Here is a 24,368-nt window from a genome sequence, read left to right as displayed (position 1 = left end):
AGGCTGGAGTGAAACACCCATTGTCCAGACTAGAGAAGGAGTTTCTCAGTTTATTTCAAGCAGTTTATTTTAAAGTTATATTGTGTTCTTCCCTGGTGAAATGATTGCTTCCAAGGGATGGAGGAGGAATCCAGAGATCAGATTTGGTTATTTTCCTTGCCCTTGTAGCTCCCATGCCCCTTAGGTCCGCTCCAGAGGGTTGAGGGGCCCTCCAGAGTAGATGTAAGAGGACTGTGGAGGACTGCAGGGGGGTGCATTGCTAAAAATTGTTTCCCTCCCTCTTCTGCTGACAGAGGTCTTACCACCAGCTGAGCTACATAGTATTTTTCTAAGCTGCTTTGGATACTACTGTAGAAAATCAGAGTGTAAATAAAGGGTTGTTGAATTATTTTGAACCCAGGTAAAGGTAAAGGTACCCCTGACTGTTAGGGCCAGTCGTGAATGACTCTGGGGTTGCGGCGCTCATCTCGCTCTATAGGCCGAGGGAGTCGGCGTTTGTCTGCAGACAGCTTCCGGGTCATGTGGCCAGCATGACTAAGCTGCTTCTGGCGAACCAGAGCAGTGCACAGAAACGCCGTTTACCTTCCTGCCGGAGTGGTACCTATTTATCTACTTGCACTTTGACATGCTTTTGAACTGCTAGGTGGGCAGGAGCTGGGACCAAGCAACGGGAGCTCACCCCAATGGAAAAAACCCTAAAATACAGACCTTTCCCAGCACTTTTATATCCAGGAGTGATTTAACTATCTCTATTCTTTCCTCTTGTCTAAACAAAAAACTTTTGAGCTCTACCTGGTGCTCTGAGGAATAAAATAATACCCTTTAAACAGCTTTGTTTTAAAGCACTAGATTTCTCTTCTACATTTCTTCCGTATCAATAAATAGTCAATTATTCATCAGTATCATGCTCAGTGCCTTCTAGCAATTGTTCTAAACTATAATTACACATTATGTAGAACAGGGGTAGCCAACCTGGGGATCATCAACCTGACACCCAAGGTTGCCCAGGTGCCTGCGAAGGCTTTCATTGGCACCCTGGACAGATGCCCAGACTCTGGACTTTCTTTTTTCTTTTTAAAAAGAAAGGGCTTGATTCAGCTAAGTAGTTGCACTAGCAGGCAGCAGTGCAGGGGGACTTGCCCCTCTCATGCATGCCATCCAGGTCTATTTGGAGTGGAGAAATAACCCCCCGCAAATGGGGGAAGGGGATTGAGAGATCATTCCATCTGGCAAACAGAAATGTGTGTGCTGACAGAACTATCAAATTAGCACAGCATCAAATTCCTCCCTTAGTCTCTAGCCCTCCTAAAAAAGAAGATACAATGCAAAACGTGACACATTAGCAGCAAGGTCATTTCCCCTGCTACATTTCAAGCTGCATTTGCAGAATGTTGTTCACATCAGAGAGTGGGTGGGGGTGTTTTCACATGACCCGCCTGTAACCCCTCCAGAACTGAAGCTGCCATCTGCACATGTACACTCATCAAATGTTCACATTACTGTTCATTTCATATCCAGTTTTCTAGAAGAAAGCTGAAGAAGCTGGTTTGAGGAAAATATTGTATTATTGTCAAGGAACAACAGTATGGGATTGATATGGATTGCAGCTAATGTGTGAATGCAACTTCAAAAACTACCAGTGGGAGTGCACTGGATGCAGAGTAAGCAGTAATGTGAACATATGCAAAGTCTGAGATGAGATATCAGATTCATCCACACTGTATTTACAAATACATATATTTTATGATGTTATGGATCATATTTTCTATGGCAAAGGTAAATTCAGATTAAATAGGTGGTGGGGGGAACTATCTGGGTTTTTTATGCCAAAAAATTACGTGAATGCTCTGAAAGACTTCTAGGAGCCTATGAGTTGGTATACAGTGGTACCTTTAGTTACAAACTTAATTTGTTCAGGAGGTCCATTCTTAACCTGAAACTGTTTTCAACTAGTGGCGTGCTTTCACTAATGGGGCCTCTTGCTGCTGCTGCGCCGCCGCCACATGATTTCTGTTCTCATCCTGGGGCAAAGTTCTCAACTTGAGGTAACTCTTCCAGGTTAGTGGAGTTTGTAACCTGAAACGTTTGTAACCTGAGGTACCACTGTATTGTGTGACTTCCTTTTTATCTTGCTTTTTCTACTGCCAGTAGGTGGCAGTGTTTTCAAACATATCTCCATTCATTTTGACAGCATTTATTTCTTCTGGTTGGTGGTTTAGCATCAGATACTGTAAGCTGCAACCTTTAAAAGGTTTATTTGGTGAGGGCAGATTTTAATAGTTGAAGCCAAGGATTAAGGGCCCATTTGCTTATTGTTAGAAAGTATTTTTGTTCTTTGTTTTAATGTAAAAGGAAATGAAAAATAAAATATAAAACTTGGCCTTTTGAGACATCTCAACCATGAGTGGTGCAGCTCATTTATTAATAGTATGTAAGTTGTTACTTTGTTGAATAAATAATAATTGAATTCTTAGGAGCATAATAATAATAATAATAATAATAATAATAATAATAATAATTATTATTTATACCCCGCCCATCTTCCTGGGTTTCCCCAGCCACTCTGGGCGGCTTACAACAGAAAAATCAAATAAAATAATCGATTAAACATAAGCATTTTTTATAAAGCTGGCTAATCAATTAAATATTTAACCTTATGATATCCTTAATTCATTTGTTTTGAATTGAAATTGCTAGTTAGTAACAATCTTATTCAAGCTTCTTTTAACACAAACCGGTTTCTTCTGCATCATTTGTGCATGAAGCAGAAACACTATGTAGTATAAGAACACTGATGTAGTTGTAGACAAGCAGTGCTGAATTCTTTTAAATTGGTTCATTTCTACGGACATTGATAAAAGTAGAATCATTCAGGACAACTTGCATGAGACTTTTGCTGTTCTGCTTTGGTAGTTGGGAACCCTACAGCCCAGGGGATGGAGTTGGGGAGTTAGATCTGGAAAACCTTCCTAGCTTTTCAGAGGTAGACTCTTGGGCAGGTTTTCCCCTCTGCTGCTCAGTTGTGAAGACAATAGTTAGATGAAGATTGTACAACATTCTGTATATCAATAAAGCTTTAAAAATGATTATGAAGTAACAGTACCTGATGTTCACTCTAGATCTTTACATCTGTAAGAGGCCTTGTTGTAATTGCATGTTTTTAGAATAACATTCTACCTGGTTCTTAAAACTGTACTAGGAATTTTGTCAGTTTTGCAATGGGGTGGGCAAATTGTAACTCCCTGAGTGATCTTAATGATATGCTGTATTTTTATTTTGCTTTTATAAATTGAGCTGGATTTGTTTTATTGTAGCATTATTTTACTGCTTGTTTTGATGCTTTATTGCAGGGATCCCCAAACTTCGGCCCTCCAGATGTTTTGGACTACAATCCCCATCATCCTTGACCACTGGTCCTGTTAGCTAGGGGTCATGGGAGTTGTAGGCTAAAACATCTGGAGGGCCGCAGTTTGGGGGTGCCTGCTTTATTGTATTGTATGCTGCCCTGGATCATATGTTGACAGGTGGACTAAAAATATTCTTCCTGCCCCTTGCTGTGATAGGAAGGCAATATCATCTTGAAATTGTTTTAGCTAATTAGTCAATTAGAAAAACGGAGGGGTTAGAAGATCATCATATATGTATTAATATTATGACCTGTTTCAGCAGTACATTTGTCAAACTAGGTATTTGGTTAAAACAGTAATGTTCTTAATGTTGGTAGTGCCTTTGGCGTGCCAGTGGCATTGCTGGCTCAAATTCAAAGGACGTTTTGTTTCTGCTTAGACATCTCTGATTATATAGTGACATGATAGCTTACAACAGAGCTTTAAAAATGTAAAAATACCACCCCACTCTAATGTAGATGTTAAGGTAGTTGTTTGATTTTGATTGTATACCCCGAGGCTAATAATATGTGATAAAAGAGCTTTTAATTTGTCTGTATGGAAAGATTTTTAATTGACCATGAATTATTTAAATAGTGCTATTTTAAGGCATATAAGAATGTCATGACCACCTCTTTGTGCAGATAAAAAACTGTCAGACAAAAACATATCAGTTCAATAGAAATCCTTAGACATATTTGGGTATGCTAAGTCGTGTTCCCAGTTTCCAGAAGATGGAGCAAGACTATCAGTCTTTTGGTGCACAAAATGTGCGTCCATTGTACAATAAGCACTTGGTCCAATTCATCAAGGGCACGGTGGGGATTCACATACATAGGTTTTGGGAACCAGTGGCCCTTTAGATGCTATTGGACTACAACTCCCATAATCCCTGACCGTCAGTCATGCTGGCTGAGACAGATTTGAGTTAGGGTCCTGTTCTGCTCTCCCATTCTTCTTCTTCTTCCTCTGGGCTGGAGTCCTAGGAGTCCACTGAGAGCACTGTGACCCCCTTCAGGCTGGAGAGGTGCTTGCACTGTGAACTCCTCTGATGCTGGAATTCCTAAGAAGGCAGGGCTATCTAAGGCTGACTCTAAAGACAAGTCAATTCCAAGATGCCTTATCCACAACCTTTTCCCCTTGAGGATGGGGAGTTGGAGACCTCAGTTATGCCAAGTGGTGACTTTCCAGTGGTGACTTCCTTTTTGGAAAAAGAATTTCCACTCTTAGAAGTTGGGCCATATTGATTTTTGCCGTACCTATTGCACCCCTCCATGTCATATTCCTTTCTCCTTCAGAGAATCCTTAGAACTGGTTTCAGGGAACTGGTGACTTGTGCTGAATTTCAGCAGCGGACCTGCCTCCTGCTAAATGAAAACCACCATTGTATACAATTCTGAGACTTAGGCTTAAAAAGAGAAAGATGCTGCAAGGAAAGGCTGCTGTTGCTGCCCACCTCAATCTCTGCTAAGTGGTAGCAAGATTTCAGGGATCTTGGCACTTAACCATTGGCACTTAACCATTTTAAACATGACTATGCATTTTCTTCAGTCTTGCTTCTTAAGCAGAAAAATATTTGAGTGTCAATTCAGATAATGCTCTTAAATTACATGTGCATCCCACACCAATCTATGTTCTGGGAAGTTTTGTATTCAGTATTGTTTCAGCAGACTTAATAGAATAATTTCCAACATATTTTTCCCTTGCTATCTGTACTGAACCTTACGCGATGGGTCTTTCATTCCTCTAGTATGATTGGCTTTCTCTTCACTGCTGAAGGATGCCTGGAGCTATGCTATAGGTGAAGCTGTCCAAAGTATCACCACCATCTTTTGATGCCTGGCTTTACAATATTTAGCACTCAGATAAGAAAGTCAGAGGAGAAATCTAGTCTAAAAAAGGACTGTCAAAAATGTTAGGCAAAAGATGATAAAACTATAAATGTGAAAACAGAAGGAGGAAAGTTTTAAGGATAAATGCCAGCCCCTGGAGCCAGATTTTCAGATTTGAATTCTTTTTGAAAGTACCTGAACAAATAGTTTCTGTTTTTATGGTATTGTTGATCTGCTACTTCCAACCTTTGGAGAATATTTGAAAGCTTAGTAAGAAAAGAAAGTCTTCTCCAACCCTTGCCTTTGGTTGTAGAAATCAAGGAAGGCATAGAGGCAGTTTCTCCCCTACTACTGGAAGGCCTTCAGGAAAATTTAAAGATGTGCCCCCCCCCATTTGTGTCTCTCCTCCCCTTGCAAAAAGCTATTTACAGTATATACATATACAGTGGTACCTCTGGTTGTGGAAGGGATCCATTCCGGAGGTCCAGTTGGATCCTGAGACCACTTCTGTGCATGCGTGTGCGGTGAAACCCGGTAAAATACTTCTGGGTTTGCTGCATGCGCACTCCAAAGTTTACGTAACCAGAGGGTTACGTAAACGGAGTACAGCTGTACTGTACAACTAGCGGCAGTATATACGGTATGCTTTAGTCACATTGACATTACTTGTGTAACTTTACATTTTGTGGAAAATCTGTGACTTATGGACACTCACATGGCTCCATCTTCCATTAATATATTAATGGAAAAACCTGAATAAGACTGCCTCAAAAAGCCTGCTAACGAACCATGGATAAAAGAATAAAAGAATAGAAGAACAAATAAAACAATAAAAGAACAAATAGCAAACCAACTCCAATACTTTTCAGACATGTTTTCTTTCTTTCTTTTTAAAATCAGTTTAATTGTTACCATTCACATTAATACACCATACGGAAAAAGAAAAGAAATTCCATCACCACCAAAGAAAAAAAGAGAATTAATACATCAATTAATAACCTTCAAAACATAAAATATATAAAATAAAAGTGGTCCTTTTCAATGTGTCAGACTTCCCATCTATTCCTTATTACAGATTCTGTATTAATTGTTTGCTGCCATTGCATAACGAGTTTTGTTCAATTTCAATATCCCTTAATCCATTCATTGGTTTTACCAATGACAGACATGTTTTCATCTGTCCTTTACCTAATAAGGGATTAAGTTATAACACACCCAATAGCCAATGAGGGCAGACATTAAAAAATCATGGTCTCTATAGAGGTTGACCAACCAAAGTCCAACAGCTTTGGTCTTCCCAAAATGCTCCAAATCCAACAGCTCTGTGGAAAGATAAAGATCCATTTCCAACCTCTTTCCTGAAGTTTTTTTATGCCATTTGAGCTAACTTGTGTATCATGAGACTTCAGGCCAGCCATAAGCCTCAGAAATGAAACCTAGTAGGTGCCACCTCCTTCTGTCTCCCTACAATTACCCACCTATCCCTCAGTTTATGCTGTATAGGGGAGAGACTATTTTCAGTGGGGTACTTGCATTCTTTTGCTGCCACAGATAGATTTAGCACTAGCTCATATAATTTCTCAGGAATAAATTCATTCACATAATTAAGCAGAAAAATTATTGAGTCCAAGTGGTAAATGAATATTCTTTGTGTTGCCTACCATCTTTCAAAAACTGTTTGCTTTTTCACATAATCACTGCATATGGAGGAAGTCAATGTTCTCCTTGTGACAGACCTAACATCCAACTGAATCTAGTTTTGGATCTTTAAAATTCTCTGAGAAGAGAAATGCCATTGTGTTATAAAAGCATTTTTCTCTAGTACTCTGAGGCTCTTTAGTAAAACAAGAAAACCTGTATTTCTGGAGGACTTTCACAGTTCAGTGTTCAGTCTTTTTTAATATAAACTTTAGGACATTCACATTCTGACTTCGATAAGACATAAAAGATGCATTGTCTTTTAAAATGCATTGCTTCTGCTTCGGTCTCTAAATACATTGTGAAAGACTATTGTGTATCTGCTTTTATTAAAACCTTAAAATTTTCACTGCAAGCTGCCAGAAAGCTAGCAGTTTTAAAGACTTCTGCTTTTTAGTCAGCAGTCATAGAGATTAGATATATGGATGATTTAAATTCACACAACAAGAGTTCAGGAAACAGCAAATTATTATTCAGTTGTTCTAAAACTGTAACATCAATGCATAGAGAGGGAATCTTGCCTGCTGCCCTCCACACATTGCCAACCAATGTGCACATAGAACCAATCAACATACCAATTCTGGAGGCTGGCCAAGGAAACATCACCCATATATTCCACTATGTGATCCTATGCTGCTTTAGATTGTCTGTACGTGGTTTGAAACACGTATCCTCAGTAACTAGGGATGACATTTGACTTTAATCCCTTTTGAAATGTATAAATTTGGTGGGTTTTGTTGTGAAGTGGGGTTTGTGATTTCAGCTCTCTTGACATAATATGCTGGAGACAGTTCTCTAGTAACACTTCTTTATTAAAGCAAACAAAACTAAGCTCTGAGGAGAGGAAAGCTACATTTATAGGGATGGGGGACTAGCTAGAAAGGGATACATTTTGGAGGGAACAATATCAGGCAATCACAGTGCTGCCTTTTGGAGGAAACCAATAAGACAGAGGATCCAAATACAGCAGCTTAAATGGGTTACTTTACCCTAATGCAAATACATACAATAATAATACAGATATAAAATCCTTTGACTCAATACACAACAGGTTTCACATACAAACACAGTTGCAGGGAACATCTTTTCCATGATGAAACCCCACATGGTTTGGGATGGTGTATAAATAGCAGCCACATTGGTGGGACAGATCCCATGGCTCTCTCTCATACAGTCAGCACCCTTCCTCCCACTCTTGAGGAAAGCATGTTTGTTTTAAAACCATCACTACTGAGTAGTCTATTTAAGGAGCAATATCATCTGGTGGCATTTTATGTAAATTGTGGCATGGACATGCACAGAAGCCTGAAGGATCTATATTGGCTCCCAGTATATTTCCGAGCACAATTCAAAGTGTTGGTGCTGACTTTTAAAGGCCTAAGCAGCCTCAGCCCTGTATACTTGAAGGAGTGTCTCCACCACATCATTCAGCCTGTACACTGAGATCCAGCTCCTAGGGCCTTTCGGCAGTTCCCTCACTGCGAGAAGTGAAGTTACAGGGAACCAGGAAGAGGGCCTTCTTGGTAGTGACTCCCAGCTTGTGGAATACCTTCCCATCAGATGTCAAACAGATAAACAGCTATATGGCAGCTGAAGGCATCCCTGTATAGGGAAGTGTTATATATTTGATGTTTTATTGTGTTTTTATAGTTTGCTAGAAGCCGCCCAGAGTAACCTAGTCAGATGGGTGGCATATAAATAATAAAAATATTTATTATCACTATTCCTGAGAACTGTTGTAATGAAAGCAAAGACTTGCAACATCCCTGCCACATCTATTACCATATCCAGTATAAGGCAAGAAAGGCAACACTAAATAGTTCTGCCTTGTGCATTTCTAAATGCAAAGGCAAATCCAACTGCTATAGCTCCCAGCTGCTGTGAGCCTGCACTGCCACCATGAACTGCAGAGTCCTGAGCACCACCATGAAATCTCCCCATTCAGAATTTATGCAAATTCAAGATGTTGCGACTAATTTATTCTTAAAATTCTATATGCCAATGATTCAGTTTGTATATTTTTCCCCTCACCAAACAATTTAGGGCAGTTGGTTGCAGTATTCAAAGAAATGTATGTCATGTGGATCTTGTCATGTCAGCTTCTGATGCTGTTGCAGTCCTTTATTCATGTTTGATAATTAAAAGAAATACAACAAGCAGCCTGAACAATAGCTTCAGACTGTATTAATAAACAGCTGGTGTGTGAACTCAGAATGTGCATCTTTTCCTATTCACAGCATTTTGCTTATGGACAAATATAGAATAGTTTACGATGCCACAATGGAAATATTCTAAATGGTTAACCAATGGAGACTGATGGTTTTTTTCTTCCAGTTGTAAGGGTCTAAATTGCTCACATATTTTAAATGTGAGCACTGGCTTTGTTTACCACTAGCAGATCTATGATGTGCTGTGAAACACACATACAGGGAAGATGGCGCCAAGGTTTCATTTGCTGTAATTGGATATCAAGGACCATGCAAAAGATGTGCTCCACCATGGTCTTTCTGATACTTTCTGTTTTAAATGTGGCAAAATTACTTGGTGGGTGGGTGTGCTAATGATATTTCATTTTTTTGACTAGCCCTCTGCACTGGGGAAAATGGAAAATAATGGGGGGGGGAATCTACCTTTGGGGAAAAGACTTAAGAATCAGATGGTTAAGAAGGGCAGTGAGGCGATTCCCCTTCTTTTATAATCCCCAGCACTAATAAGAATTCTTTAAAACACCCAGCCACCCTGGAAATAAAAGTAATAAAGATGATATATCAAGCAATGCTTAATATTTATGTTGTTTTTCTTCTGCAGAAATAATCTATATCACCCCAAACCTTGTGCAGTAATTTCTATTAATTGCAGTTAGCCCTACTGCTGAGGGAGAATTTATCAGCTACAGACTTCCCTTGGGCAAAGTTTAACCAATAGGGTGACTTGGGTACCTAGCATCCCCATGTTTTGCAGCTCAATTGGAGAACTTTATGGAGTGTGGTGTATGCTCTAGTTGAAATTGATTGTGTCCTTGGGACCAGATTAAAATAGCTCTGTGTTTGGAGTGATTTGGGAAATAAAAAGGTCTCAGAGGTCAGCACCAAGTATTGTGTTTATGCTTCTTAATATTTCTTATAGTTATTTTGTATTGGCAAACACTCAGAGAAATTGTTTAGCAGGAACTTGGGCTGTGCACAGCCATGGCTAGCAGTTATATTTATGTCAGAGTTCACTGTTTTTTTCTGATGATATGATAGGTCTGAAGGAAATACACGCAGTTGGTAAGCCAGCTACCACTTTTTAAAACCATTAACCAAATACTTTCCTTATATACTTTTTACATGATCATGAAACCAGTGTTTTCAAACTTATTGACCTGCTCAGGTTTTTTCCTTCCCTGATCTTCTCTTTCCCTTAAAAAACAATAGACACCCTAAAAGGTGCTTTGAAATCTGCAGCCTTTTAGTTCTGTAGCTAACAGGTGCCCAGAATCCAATGACCCTCAATCTAGAAAACAATGGGAAAATTCACCAGTGGACCTTTTCAGGAAAAGTATAGCATTTATTACTTTATTTACTAAATTGTAAACCACTTATAGGTATTTTGTTCTAGTAAGCAGTATATGTATTTTAAAAATAGATACTACTATCTACTGCTCTTCCCAGAGCACTGAAGCTTGACTCAAGCAATGGGAAATTTTATGTAGCTGGGAAGCATTAGCTCACCTTTAAAGCAACAATGGTGTTAACTTATTCTCAGTCTGCTCTTGCTGGAGGCATAATTTCAGAGTGCTTTCAGGGGGGGGGGTGATGTTTGTGGCTGGGATGGACAGGAATGAATAGTGTTTACAGGGCATACCAGGACATGGGTTAACATTCAAGGTTAAATTGCAAAAAAAAGCAATTTTAAGGGCATTACTTGTAATTATTTCTCAATATAAAATATAAAAAAACAACAACTGACAAACCCAGGACAAATAAGTACTCTTGAAAAAATGCTATGTTGTCTCTGGCTTTTTAAGTGACTTTGGAGTACTGAATTTGAGACCCAGAGTGGGGGGGGGGGGTTGAGGATTAATTGGTTGTATCTGAAATGATGCACACAACTCTGAAAGAATCCATATGCTTCTCCAGTCTCTGTTTTCATAATGAAAGTTAGTCGTCTGTACAGGGAGGATAGAAAGAGGTACATGTAATGTAAATCTTTAGATTAGTTGCTGTGGAAGGAAAGGTAACTACAAACCATTTTCTGTACGGAGGTGGTTTGTGGGATAAAGAATAAAGAAAGAAAAAACTTAAAAATATTACACAGCTTGTCAGATCTTCTTTGTTCTTTTTTAGAACCCCAAATGCAAAGGATTCAGGCGTTATCCACTTCTGCTTGCCCTGAGCCTAGAAAGAATGGGTCTGAGTGGTTTTCCTCTTGCTCTGCTCCTTTCCCAGGGAAAACCCGCTCTTTAGTGCTAAATTGGAGCAAATGTCAATCCAAAGAAAACCTAAATTGCCATTTGCTCTGATTGAGTGCTAAAGAGTGGAGAATGTTACTCTATCCACCACTGGCTGAATCTCTATTCCATGGCCTGTCTTCCAACTGACCAACAGCACCTCTGTCTTGTCTGGATTAAGTTTCAATTTGTTCACCCTCATCCAGTCTATTACTGATGACAGACACCAGTCACTAAGGCAGCTTCCTTGTATTTAGGTGGAAAGGAGAACTAGAGCTGGGTGTCATCAGCATACTAGTGACACTGAACCCTGAATCTCCAGACGTCTCCCAGTTGTTTCATGTAAATGTTAAATAGCATGGGGGCATAGCTGCCAAGTTCTCCCTTTTTTAAGGGAAATTCCCTTATGCTGAATAGGCTTCCTCACAAGAAAAGGGAAAACTTGGCAGCTATGCATGGGGGACAGAACAGAACCTTGAGGGACCCCATAGGCCAACGGCCAAGACTGTGGAAGGAGTCCGCTGCACCACTTTCAGCATTCACCCCTGAAGGAAGGAAGGAAGGAAGGAAGGAAGGAAGGAAGGAAGGAAGGAAGGAAGTAGTGGAGGAGTGGAGTTGCTGTTGAACAGTTGCTATTAGGCCATTGGGAATCAGAAACCCTTGAGGATCTACTGGAGACCACCCAGGGATTTACCAGTAAACTTCTGCCCCCCTCCTAATATACTACTAAAAATATAACTATATTGGCCTCCTGGATGCTAAGCTGGGGTGGGAAGATGTACAACTGCTATTAAATTAGGAAAATAATTCAATGATTGCAATTACATTATCAATATTTTTCTAATCTGCTGTATCTGTGTGTTCTTCAGGATGAGCAAGCCCAGTGCCATACTACTCCCCCCTGCCCCCGCACCCCCTGTGATGATGAATTTTGTCATGGGCACAAGGCAAGAGAGTACAGTTCTACATTGTCATGTCAGGTTACCTGGCAGTCCCCTTGCATCCAGAATTTAGATGATGAGACATGTTTAAGAAAGAAAAGAAGGGTAGAAGCTGCTTATCAGAATATGAGAAATGAATCAGGAAAGGAGTTGTGTGTGGCAGAGGAAGCACAGCAGATTGTGTTCTCAATTAATCTTTGGCCTTTTGTCTCATTCCCAGCATCTCTCTCTCTCTCTCATACAGAATCTGCATTTTCTTTCACAGGTTTGTAGCTGTGTTTATGAACAGAAGTGCAGAGCCTGTGGCCCTTCAGATATTATTGGAATGCAACTCTCATCAGCCTCTGCTAGTATGGCAAATGGTCTAGGATCAATGGAGATGGAGTCCAACAACATCTGAAGGGCCATTGATTTCCCAGACCTGTGACGTTTCATGTTTGTTCAGTGTTGATTGCTCCCAGCTATTAATGCTTGTTCAGTCAAAAAAGGTTCAGTCTTTCAGATTCCAGTGGGGATGGAAAAGATTTCAGTGTATGTGTGTATTATGGGAGCATTTGCTGTGGTTATTTCCCCTTTTATACTTCATAACAACTAGTTCAATGTTATCAGCATAGGTTACTCTTTTATTATTATTAAGTGAAGTGACATGTTCCCTTTGGCTTACATATCTAGCATATAAACCCCTGTAAACAATAGCAATGGAACGAGTAAGATGGCAAGATCTATGAGTGCCTATGAGAAACCAAGCCTTTGGTCTGAAAAAGAGGGATGTAATTGCCTTCTGTTTTCTCTAAATCATACCCCTTTTCTGACATTGCTGTGGCAAGATATTCAAAGCTGCAGAACAATTAAGAATCGTCATTACCTTATGGGGTACACACAACACACTATCAAGAGAATGTATTTTGGCCTACATGAGAGACCATAGCAATGGCATTACTATACCTATGCTAATATTCAGTGTAGTGATGACTGAAATGCATCACTGAGCCCATTAAAGTTTACCTTAGTTTTATATCCAAAACCAGTTGCCTTAAAAAAAAAAACCCTCTCAATCACCTTTTAGAGAGTTGATTTTTTAAAGAAGCATATTGGTTCCATTCAGATATTTCCTACTCACTGTAAAATTAATTCTCCTTGAATGTGACTATTGAAAATCTATTTGAAGTTGCCCATGGTAGTAAGAAGACAGACTGTATAATAATATGAAGTGTGACTGACATGCTGTGTTCATGCTTGATTTACTGTGGTACACAAACAGTATATGACTTTTAAAGGTGGTAAGCCTCAAATAGTAGATGTGGTCACATACAGTATCTTTAGCATGGCCTTTTCAGAAGGATAAAGTAGGGAAAGAGCCTATATCTTATCAATAGAAAATATGTTCATATCTTGATTTAGTGACTGCAATAAACTACCATAAATTTAAAGGGGGAATATTCTAAAACATATATTTTCTTTTTCTAGATGGCCATTCACCTAGAGCAGAGTATATTAATTTATCCTACATTATTTCCATAAATGGAAAATGTAATCCATAAATGTAATACATTCTCCGACTCATATATGAACATTGCAATTAAAGCATTCTTTTTAAAAACACCATAGATATGAAGATTAACTTTTAAAAAGGATTTGGTCATAATAAAATACCAGGTTCCTCTGACAGAATGGTGGAGGAGAGAGATTTAGCATTTAGAACTGCATAAATAACTGAATGATTTGGTTCAAGCATTACCTTTAATCTATCTGTATTCTTCAGTTTCAATGGAAAACATGAACCCAGTATGCATAATGTAAACCTTATCTAGAGTAAGTTATCCAAAAGCCCAGCTTGGGGGCTGATGTGTCACAGTGCCCTCAATAGGTTGCCTGATGGGGATACCAGCTCCAGTTCATGCTGTGGTGGACCCCAAACACATCAGGTGAAGTTCCTACTTTTGGTGAACCCTGCAAATTGGCCAGGAGAAAATAGTTCACCTAATGAATAGATCTAAGCCCCATGGCATGCCAACTTTGCTGCTTTGGAATTGAATAAAGTTGTGGCCATTTTTCACCCATCACCTGACTTATGTCTGTTATTTGCTCCTCAATTCCATGCCTTTGTGTGTGTGCGTGGGGGGGGGGGAACAATCCTGCTGGTGGTTCTTTGCATTACTGAAATTCTGTTTAGGAAATGCCTTGTAAATATGGGTAGACACACAAGGTGGAATTCTAAATATCCAGTGATGTGAGTTTTTTTCTGGAAAATTTTGAATCGGCTAATTTGCATACAGAAAACTTCAGTTTGTCCCAGAACATTTTTTGTTGATCTAATTTGGCATATTTATTTTATCTAATTTGGCATATTTATTTTACTTGTACTACTGAAATGGAAAAATTTATGCAGAAAAATAAAGCACTGAACATTTTTTTTTTTTGCCTCGTATATCTGCTTATAGCACAATTCTGTGCACGATTACTCAGAAGTAAGCCTCATTGCGTTCACTGGGACTTACTCCCAAGAAAGTGTGTATATGATAGTCCCTTTGAATGTTTTGGGACTGGTTGCACTTTCTCCAGTGCTTGTATACATCGCTAAATAGATGAGCACTTGTGATCCTGTTATCTCCTACACAGGAAATGTGTAATTTAAAAAATCATCCTAAACTGGGAACATATTCTGTGCACAGCTGATCCACTCTCATGTCTTCCCTTCTCTTTATATTATCACAATATTTGTTCTCTTAGCTCTAACATTGCAATCATTCCGAGCTATTTATAAGAACAGTTTTGAGAAGATGCTTCCTACAACCAAACAACTCTTTCTTCTATCTAAATTTCATATGTCTTTTTATATTTTATTTTTAATTTGTTAACTGTTATGTACATTTAAATCATTTTCAGTTTTTTTACACATCTGGGATTACTTGAATCCCTGGACTTCCCCCCACCGCACCCCTGGTTTCCATTATTTATCAAATAATATTGAAATGAGTAGGGGGGTTCGACAGGGTTGTGTCCTGGCCCCAACATTGTTTTGCTTATTCCTAAATGATCTAGAAGAGTGCCTAATGGACGCAGATGGTCACCTTCCAAAAATAGGTATGAGAAGGACCCTCTTGCTGCTTTATGCTGATGACGCGGCCATAATTTCATGCACCAGACCGGTTTTGAAACACCTGTTGATGAAATTTTCTGATTATTGTCTTGGAAATGGCTTAACAATAAATTATGAAAAATCAAAAATCTTAGTATTTGAAAGAAGCTTTTCCCGGTTAAACTGGTCGTTGGATGGCCATGAACTTGAACAGATTAAATATTTCAGCTATTTGGGACTTACATTCCACCATACAAGATCATGGAAGTACCACTGGCGAACCTCCCTTCAAAAGGCGGAGATTACAAAACTAGCAATACTTCGATTCTTCCATACAAAGGGCGGCAAGTACGTACCAGCAGCTCTAAAAGTATTCAATGCAAAAACTGTCCCCCAAATCCTGTACGCAGCAAACGTCTGGCAGAATGGGGACCTGCCTAAGCTAGATGGCTTCCAAGCACAATTTATTCGATCCTTGCTTCAGGTGCCCAATTGTGTTCGAAATTCCATACTCCTGCTAGAAACGGGTGAATGCCCAATTTCAACAAAGGCATGGTGGGCTGCACTAAAACATTGGCTCAAGATTGCAGTATTTGAACTCGGGGAGGGACTGTATAAATACCTGAACAATGAGGAATACATCAGCCAATGGCAGAAAACCATGGCGAGAAAAGCCACTGCTTTAGGCCTGTCACCCACCCAACTCTATTGCCTGGGATATGAAGGTGCCTTAAAGACCTTAAAGCAAAGACTTTGGGATAATTCACACAGTGATCTATGACATCAATCACTCGCGATCTGCAGTCCATTGGCAGTAGGAGTACAATATGGGCATGTCTTTAAGCCAGCAGCCTATATTCAAAACTTGACAGTGCCAAACTACCGAAGGCTGTTCACAAAAGCAAGACTGAATGTTTTCCCCTCTGCAGTGCTGGAGGGCAGGATGAGAGGAGTACCCTACCAGGAAAGACTGTGCTCGTTTACCCATGATGTAGATTCTATAAAACACATTGTGCTGCACTGTGGGAAGTTTGAGCAAGCTAGGGCTGAAGTGATTTCACCCCTGCTAGCCTTGCTCCCAGGAAAATCAGAGGATTTCTATATCAGGTTCCTATTGGAAGACCGGTCAAATGCCAGAACACTAGCAGTGGCAAAGTTTTTATCGGTGGTCACAAGAACTAATGTTTCCTACTCCGGATTTGAGTAAGAGGTCTGAGTGGTTTGAGGGCGGGGTGTCCTAGCTGTGTATCACTTGGTAACGAATTGTTGGGTCTATGGACCGTAATAAAGATTGTTGCTATTTATCTGTTCTTTCTACTGCATCTAATTACATTTTTCAAATTCGTTTTATGTCCACTTTTAACTTTTTTTTATAATCTATTTTTATTAATTTTCCAATTAAAACACGATTATATCACATTCATTATTTCAAATTATACAGATACATATCAATTAAACCGAATATTATGCCAAGTCATATAATATTTTCTGGAGTTCCCATGCTTCAAAAATTTGGGGATTCCTCGCACCCGTCTACTGCCGTCTTTTTCTAAAGTCCAAATCTTCACTCAAAATCCAAAATAATCCTGATCTTTCCCCACCAGTCACTAAAATGTTTTCTTCTTTCATCCGATTTTTTCACAGCTGCTGAAATAAGTATCAAACGAGAGTTCACATATATTCTTTCTCCTGTGTGAGTTTTAATCGTTCTGGGCCCCCCCCATATATCTTCTGTCTGGAATGTCCTGTTGCGTCAGTCTTTCAACAAGGAGCAGCGCCATCTTAAAAAGCTTAGATCACTTTCGCTTTCTTAAGCTTTTTTTTTTTTTAACCAACGATCTTTGTAAAATTTACAGCTTTTCCAGGCAAAGAAACAGCAGTCACATTATGCATAGACTCTTGATAAGTTTGTGGCTCTCCTTGCCCTGTAGCTGAACTTAGCTTCAGATCGCTGTTCAAATTCAAAGTGCGTCACAACCATAAATCCACCGAACGCATTCCAGGGACTCCGACCATCCAGTTAAAGGGGGGCTTCTCTCTTCAGTAGTTTTACAACTTCAAAGGATATGCTCAATAGAATAGTTTATAATTCATTACTCACTCAGGTATTCTTTATCTCTCATTTGTTCCAAACAAACAAGGACGTCCCGTCCGGGAAGGTATGGAGTAACTCGTAGAGTATATGAAAAAAATAAAAAAGTTCACTTCCCTTCTCGTTACGTCCCCATCAATCTTTCTTCCAGATAAAATACAGCTTTGACTTCTCACCCTCAGCAGCACAAATTCCTTGGCAGTAAACAGAGCTTCTTCCCCTCCTTCCGAAGCATGTCCATGAATACGCCTAATTATCTCCTTTAATCATGGAGATCCCGCTCTGCAAGTTGGTGTCCGGGAGATCCGACATTTCATGAGTGCTCTCAGCCCAAGCCCCCCCCCCACTCCTTGAACAGTCGGAGTGGGTTTGGGGGCATCGCGGGCCCGCGGGCCCTCTCCGTAACCCCCGGAGAGGTAAGGGGGTTGCCTTTAACTCCCCTGGCAACCGCCGAATTCCTCATGAAGGTCGGAGGGATGGAACAAGGGTCAGCCATTCCTGCAGGCGGAAGCGGAACTCCCCACTTTTAACTTTAACTTTATTACATTAGCAGGATTGTTATAAAACTTATAACATTTTAAAATATCTTCAGTGATCTTTAAGGCACTCTATAAATTTCCCCCACTCTTTATTAAATTTCTTATCATCTAGGTGTCTGATCTTCATGGTCATTTTTGCCATTTTGATATAGTCCATCATCTTGGTTATCCATTCTTCTTTGGTTGGGACTTTCTAAATTTCATTTGTCAGTCTTTGTTGCTTGCTCAACTTTCTAAACTATGATGGCAAAATGCCAAAGCATGTCTTTCTCTCCTTTACACAAAGAACAAACAACAACCCAACAACAGTCCAATCTACTGATATGACTTTGACTGACTTTGAACTGTTTAAAAGGTTATTGGACAAATTCTTGGCGGATAGATCTATCAATTGATATTACGGCAGCTAAATGTAACTTTCATGTTCAGTGTACCTCCCAATACCAATAAAAGCATGGGCAAACATTAGGGGAGGGCTAATAATAATAATAATAATAATAATAATTTATTTATACCCCGCCCATCTGGCCGGGTTCCCCCAGCCACTCTGGGCGGCTTCCAACAAAATAATAAAGTACAGAAATCCATCAAACATTAAAAGCTTCCCTAAACAGGGCTGCCTTAAGATGCCTTCTAAAGGTCTGGTAATTGTTATTCTCTTTGACCTCTGTTGGGAGGGCATTCCACAGGGTGGGTGCCACTACCGAGAAGGCCCTCTGCTTGGTTCCCTGTAACTTGGCTTCTCGTAGCGAGGGAACCGCCAGAAGGCCCTTGGCGCTGGACCTCAGTGTCCGGGCAGAACGATGGGGGTGGAGATGCTCCTTCAGGTATACTGGACCGAGGCCAATCAGGCATCTGAAGGAGTATCCGCAGAAGACTACCATAAGTATTGCTTCTTAATGTCCATCCTCTCTTGACTAGTTTGTCTAGGCTAGACATCCTCAACCTTGGCCCTCCAGATGTTTTGAGACTACAATTCCCATCATCCCTGACCACTGGTCCTGCTAGCTAGGGATCATGGGAGCTGTAGGCCAAAAACATATGGAGGGTCGAGGTCTGGTCCTCGGTGCTGGACCTCAGTGTCTGGGCAGAATGATGGAGGTGGAGACGCTCCTTCAGGTATACTGGACCGAGGCCATTTAGGGCTTTAAAAGTCAGCACCAACACTTTGAACTGTGCTCGGAAACTGCCCGCCTTCTGTCCCCCACAAACAGTACTTCTGTCTGGTCAGGATTCAATCTCAATCTGTTAGCCACCATCCAGCCGCCTCCAGGCACTCACATAGGACCTTCACCGCCTTCACTGGTTCTGATTTGAAAGAGAGGTAGAGCTGAGTATCATCCGCATACTGATGAACACCCAGCCCAAACTCCCTGATGATCTCTCCCAGCGGCTGCATGTAGATGTTAAAAAGCATGGGGGCGAGGACAGAACCCTGAGGCACCCGACAAGTGAGAGCCCATTGCCTTCATACGCTGCTTTCCAACTGACCACTGTTGGAAATATAATACTGGGCTAGATGGACCATTGTTGGTCTGATCCAGCAGGGCAGTTCTTGTGCTCTCCTCCTTCCTACTATGCATTGGACCTCATCTGCAGGATTGCAACCAACAGTTTCAGTTGATAAATGCAAGGGCAATTTAAATTGGTTGCTCTGTGGGTTAAAGGCATGCTCCTTAGTCTTTATTCAGCTATTTTGGTCCTTGTGTGTTACTGCAAAAGGGAATGATATATGGTAGCATATGAAAACTTGGTTTGTTAGTTAGTTGCTCAAAGAGCATAGGGAGAGATTAGGAGATAGCGAAATGCTTACTTTGATTACTGGTCTGTATGTATTTTGGAAAGTAATGGGTTTTTCCAGACCTTGCAGTATATATTATATGCATTATTATCAGGGCCGTCTTAAGCAGGGATCCCTTGGGCACCCCACACCCCCATGTTTCCCTCTGGGCGGGCAGCACCTCTCCCTTGGGCTCCTCTGCGGCCCACCTCGTATTGCCGGTGGGCGGCCTGCAGGAGCTGCCAGGATTAGTCAACGGTGCAGCCGGCAGCCACCATGAACTGGCTGATCAGCAGCTGCCACTTCAACTCCTCCGAGGCGCCGTCCCCCCCATGGCGCGCCTTCTGCTTCTTGCCCGCTGTGGGCAGGACCGACGCCGGTCTCGCGCTCCGCTGGGCAGGGCCAGGCATGGCGGCCAGCCGGAGGGGGTGGCCTGACAGGCGGGGATGCTGCCAGCTGTGGTCCGCCTCCACCTGCTCGGCTGAAGTGGCTGTGCGGTGCTGCCATCAGGGAGCCCTGGCTGCTGCGCTGACGGGAGGCTCGCAGATGGCTTCCCTGCAATGGCACCCGCAGCCCGAGAAGAGGCAGGCGAGGGTGGAGCTGCTGGCGGGGTTTCAGGGCGGCTCCTCTGGCAGGGAGGAGGCTCCAGGCATGGCGGGCATGGTGGAGGCGTCCTCCAGAACTTGCCGCCGTGGCGCCTTGCGCCAGTAGCCTCTGATTATTATTGTTGTTTTGTTACAGATCTGGGGTAACAAAGTTTTGGGGATGCAGGGACACCCACAACTGCTAGAACTAGTGAATGTTTTAAATTAATAAAGGGGTAAAATTAAGCTGATATTTGGAGTATTGAAGGTAAGATTCCAGGCCAGTGGAAAAACACAGACTAAGCTCCCTTTCCAGGCCAGGGCCTCACTTTGGATTGTAGTTAAGCATGACAAAAGGTGTTGATGGCCCATCAGAGGGAAATCCTTGGGTCTCTGCCAATGAAGGTTGCTAAAGTTATGCTGAGTGATTGTGTTGGTTACAGGAAGATTGTAACCATTTAAAACTAGGCTTGGAATAATGGGGAGAAGGAGTGCAAGCAGACAGAAGAGAAGCTTAGCAAGGGGTTTTCTGGGAAGGAGAAGCAGGAAGTGAGAATAACTTCATGCGACATTGGCTGGAGGAGCCAGCACCGAGAGACCATGGGCTATGACTGGCGGCTGCTTTGGAACCAAGCTTGCTGAAGCTATGAGTGGCCATGAGGGACACTCGTGGGGTGAAATGTTCTATGCCACATTCACTGAAGGCTTTAGGTGTAAATAGGTGTAAAATAAACCATATTTCTGGGTAAGTGCCTGGAATCCTGTGGAATCTTGCTACCGCTCAGCGGAGATTGTGGGTGGCAACATTTTTATTCCTATTTCAATTAAGGGTAAATGTGCATTGGATTCTATCCTTTCAGGCAAAATTCCAGGTACAAAAAATACATTCTTATTTCCTCAAGTGTGTATTGTATTATCTCATAGCTCCTCCCATATACACAAGAGAACATCCATAACAAGGGTTTGGGTAATATGAAAATGTATGTAATCAATTTAATTACGGTACAATTTAACAGCCCTACAGAAATACTGAGATTATGTAAATGTTTATTTATATAACAAATGGAGCACATGGTGCTTCTTTGTATAATGAATGCCATTAGCAGGTGGCATAGCTATATTTTACACCACTGTGTATTTCCACAAAAAGTTATTGAAGAATCTGAACTGGGGTACTGATGGTCCCAAACTGAAATGTTCAAAAATATATTATCATTTCCCCACACATTTGAACATTCGCTTATTCAGCAGCATGAGTTACTTAACATGTCTTAAAAGTGCACGGGGTAAACTTGACATTGGTAGTGCTTAGCATATGGCATAGATAGCCATAGGGCATATAAACCCCAGCTGTTCTATTAGCAATAACTAAAGTTACAAAAATGTCATTTTAGAATGAGATGTCTGTTTTTACATGATTTATCAAGCTTTGGAACTAGATAGTTGAAATTTCAAAGTTGGGTTTTGTTTTGCTGAGGCTGTGACACCACACGCAGCTAGTTTCTGACACTGATTTTTTTTTTTAAATATACACACAGTTTCCCACTTATTATTTTCTATCTGCCCCCTTCTATTGCTGGAGGTTATTGGCATTTTGCAGAGCTTCTCAGAAGTGCGGCATCAGCTTCTGACAAACAAAATGTCCATTTGATTGCTGGGGAACAAAAGAAACTCATCAGCATGATCAAAATGCTGTGTTGTTCCATATTGCTTTACTGAGTCAGTAAAGCAATATACATTATTAAGGTGAACCAGTATGTAGCATGCCAGCTTTGATTTGGACAGACATCTTCCTCAGGCTGGATGTTAAATATATATATATATATATATATATATATATATATATATATATATATATATTGTGTGTGTGATTAGAAGTTTCTGGGCACAGACATGTTCTTAAGCACCATGTACCTCTACAGTTATTTATTATTACTATTTTTAAAAAACTCAGTTGGCTATAAAATACATTTTGGTCAAAAACCCAATATGTTGCTTTTCAGTTATTTTGATACTTGTCTCTGTTATTATTATGTTTCAAACTGAAGCGTATGGTTTTCCATGTCACAATGCCTTTATGGTTGTCTTGCTATATACTCATATTCTTGTATGTGTGTGCATGTGAACAATACTAAAGAAAGGCACACACTTCTGTAGCTCTTTCAGTGAATCAGATTTCCAACCTCAGGCAGCTCTCTTAGCAGATCAGATTAGAGGTGATTCTGCTGTCACTGTAAAATATTCCTGACAGAATGACAGTTCTGAAAACCTAATTTCCATTGTTAAAACGATATATGCACTTGATACATTTTCAGTGCATGAATCCTCATCATCTGTGATCATTCTGAAGTTAAAGAGCATGTCAAGCCACACTTTAACGTTTGGTGAAATACAAGACTCTATAAAGTTCACTGTGAATGGAAGTTGTTTCAAAGTCAGATGCATTGCTTGTCACTGCATTTGATAAGATATAAGTGTTCATAAGGTTACATGATTGCACCAATAATTACTTCTCTTTTTTGCAAGACTTTTGAACATTCTAAAAGTTGTGGTAGTTAATTTATATCTCCAAATGTTAGTTTCTTGAATCTGACAGCATATTTTTTATACTTAATTTACCAGCTGTTGGAATTGCACCTACGCTTGTACCCTGGGACTATTTGATTGAAAAATTTCAAATATAATCTGCATGCTAATAAATGTCAATAAATGTCATTCTGAATTCTGGTTTCTTGTTGGTTGCTTGTGTGCATACTTCACATTTCTTAATGGTGTCATTGTGATATGGGATAGCAAACATTCAGGGCCTTAGGGGGTGAACTCCCTGTTGACTTGAAACACATCTTTTCTCACAACTGTGTGACTGGCAACAAACTCTGTTGGCCTTGTATGTACTGCAGAGATGTGTTCAGACCCAGTGGGTGTTAAGAAACAGTTGAGTCTGCTGACAGGTGGTTCTTGTTACTCTATCAATTAACACAGCAGGATAGCTACAAACTGCTGAGTAACCAGTGGGAAAGCTGTAGGCTCCGAAACAAAACCAGAGAGCCTGTTGAAGGAGCCTGTTTTTGCCAAAGGAATCAAGCTGTTCTGCTCTTTTTTTCTGTTTAGTTCATTGTAAAAAGGAGGACCTGTTCCCCATTACCTTTGGTAAAATACTTCCCTCCCTACTTGAGAGTCCAGTGGAATGTCAGTTTCTGTTCTGTTTGTATAAACATTTAGCATTATTTATTATGAAGTCGTCTTGTTTACAAGGGAACGGCAGTAATTTTAAACTTGTTGTTGTTTAGTCATTTAGTCGTGTCTGACTCTTCGTGACCCCATGGACCAGTGCACGCCAGGCACTCCTGTCTTCCACTGCCTCCCTCTGTTTGGTCAGACTCATGTTTGTAGCTTCAAGAACACTGTCCAACCATCTTGTCCTCTGTCATCCCCTTCTGCTTGTGCCCTCCATCTTTCCTAACATCAGGGTCTTTTCCAGGGAGTCTTCTCTTCTCATGAGGTGGTCAAAGTATTGGAGCCTCAGCTTCAGGATCTGTACTTCCAGTGAGCACTCAGGGCAGATATTCTTCAGAATGGATAGGTTTGATCTTCTTGCAGTCCATGGGACTCTCAAGAGTCTCCTCCAGCACCATTTTTAACTAGACTTCCTTTATTTTCAAATGAAAGCAATGCTCCTTAATTCATCCAGTGCATTTTTTAGATCCTGGTGCCATGATGTGTGATTATACCCTTTCTGTTTAAGGAGACTGATAGCTTGGTGTCTTGTCAACCTATATTAATCAGAGCTCACCCTACCTAACTTTATAATGTAAATAGGGTTGCCAGACTCAATAGAGGACAGGACTTCTGTGCCTTTAATTGCCCTGCTCTCTTTTGAGTCTGGAAACCATAAAGAGAAACCAGCAGACCCTTTATTTAATTTCCAAGCAAAGGGTCTGCTGGTTTCTCTTTAAGTTTCCAGACTCAAAAGAGAGCAGGGCAATTAAAGGCACAGAAATTCTG

General features: G+C 40.6%; 1 protein-coding gene across 1 annotated transcript in view; it reads left to right on the top strand.

Annotated features, from left to right (window-relative positions):
• The window catches only part of CTNNA3 (catenin alpha 3), a 544,761-nt gene that overhangs the window by 30,298 nt on the left and 490,095 nt on the right, over positions 1–24,368 (top strand). The gene's annotated exons all lie outside the window — the stretch shown is intronic.

The sequence above is a fragment of the Zootoca vivipara genome, chromosome 5 (genome assembly GCF_965207765.1).
Source record: "Zootoca vivipara chromosome 5, rZooViv2.hap1.1, whole genome shotgun sequence".
In the NCBI taxonomy this organism is placed as follows: Eukaryota; Metazoa; Chordata; class Lepidosauria; order Squamata; family Lacertidae; genus Zootoca; species Zootoca vivipara.
This window is presented reverse-complemented; position numbering and strand designations above follow the sequence as displayed.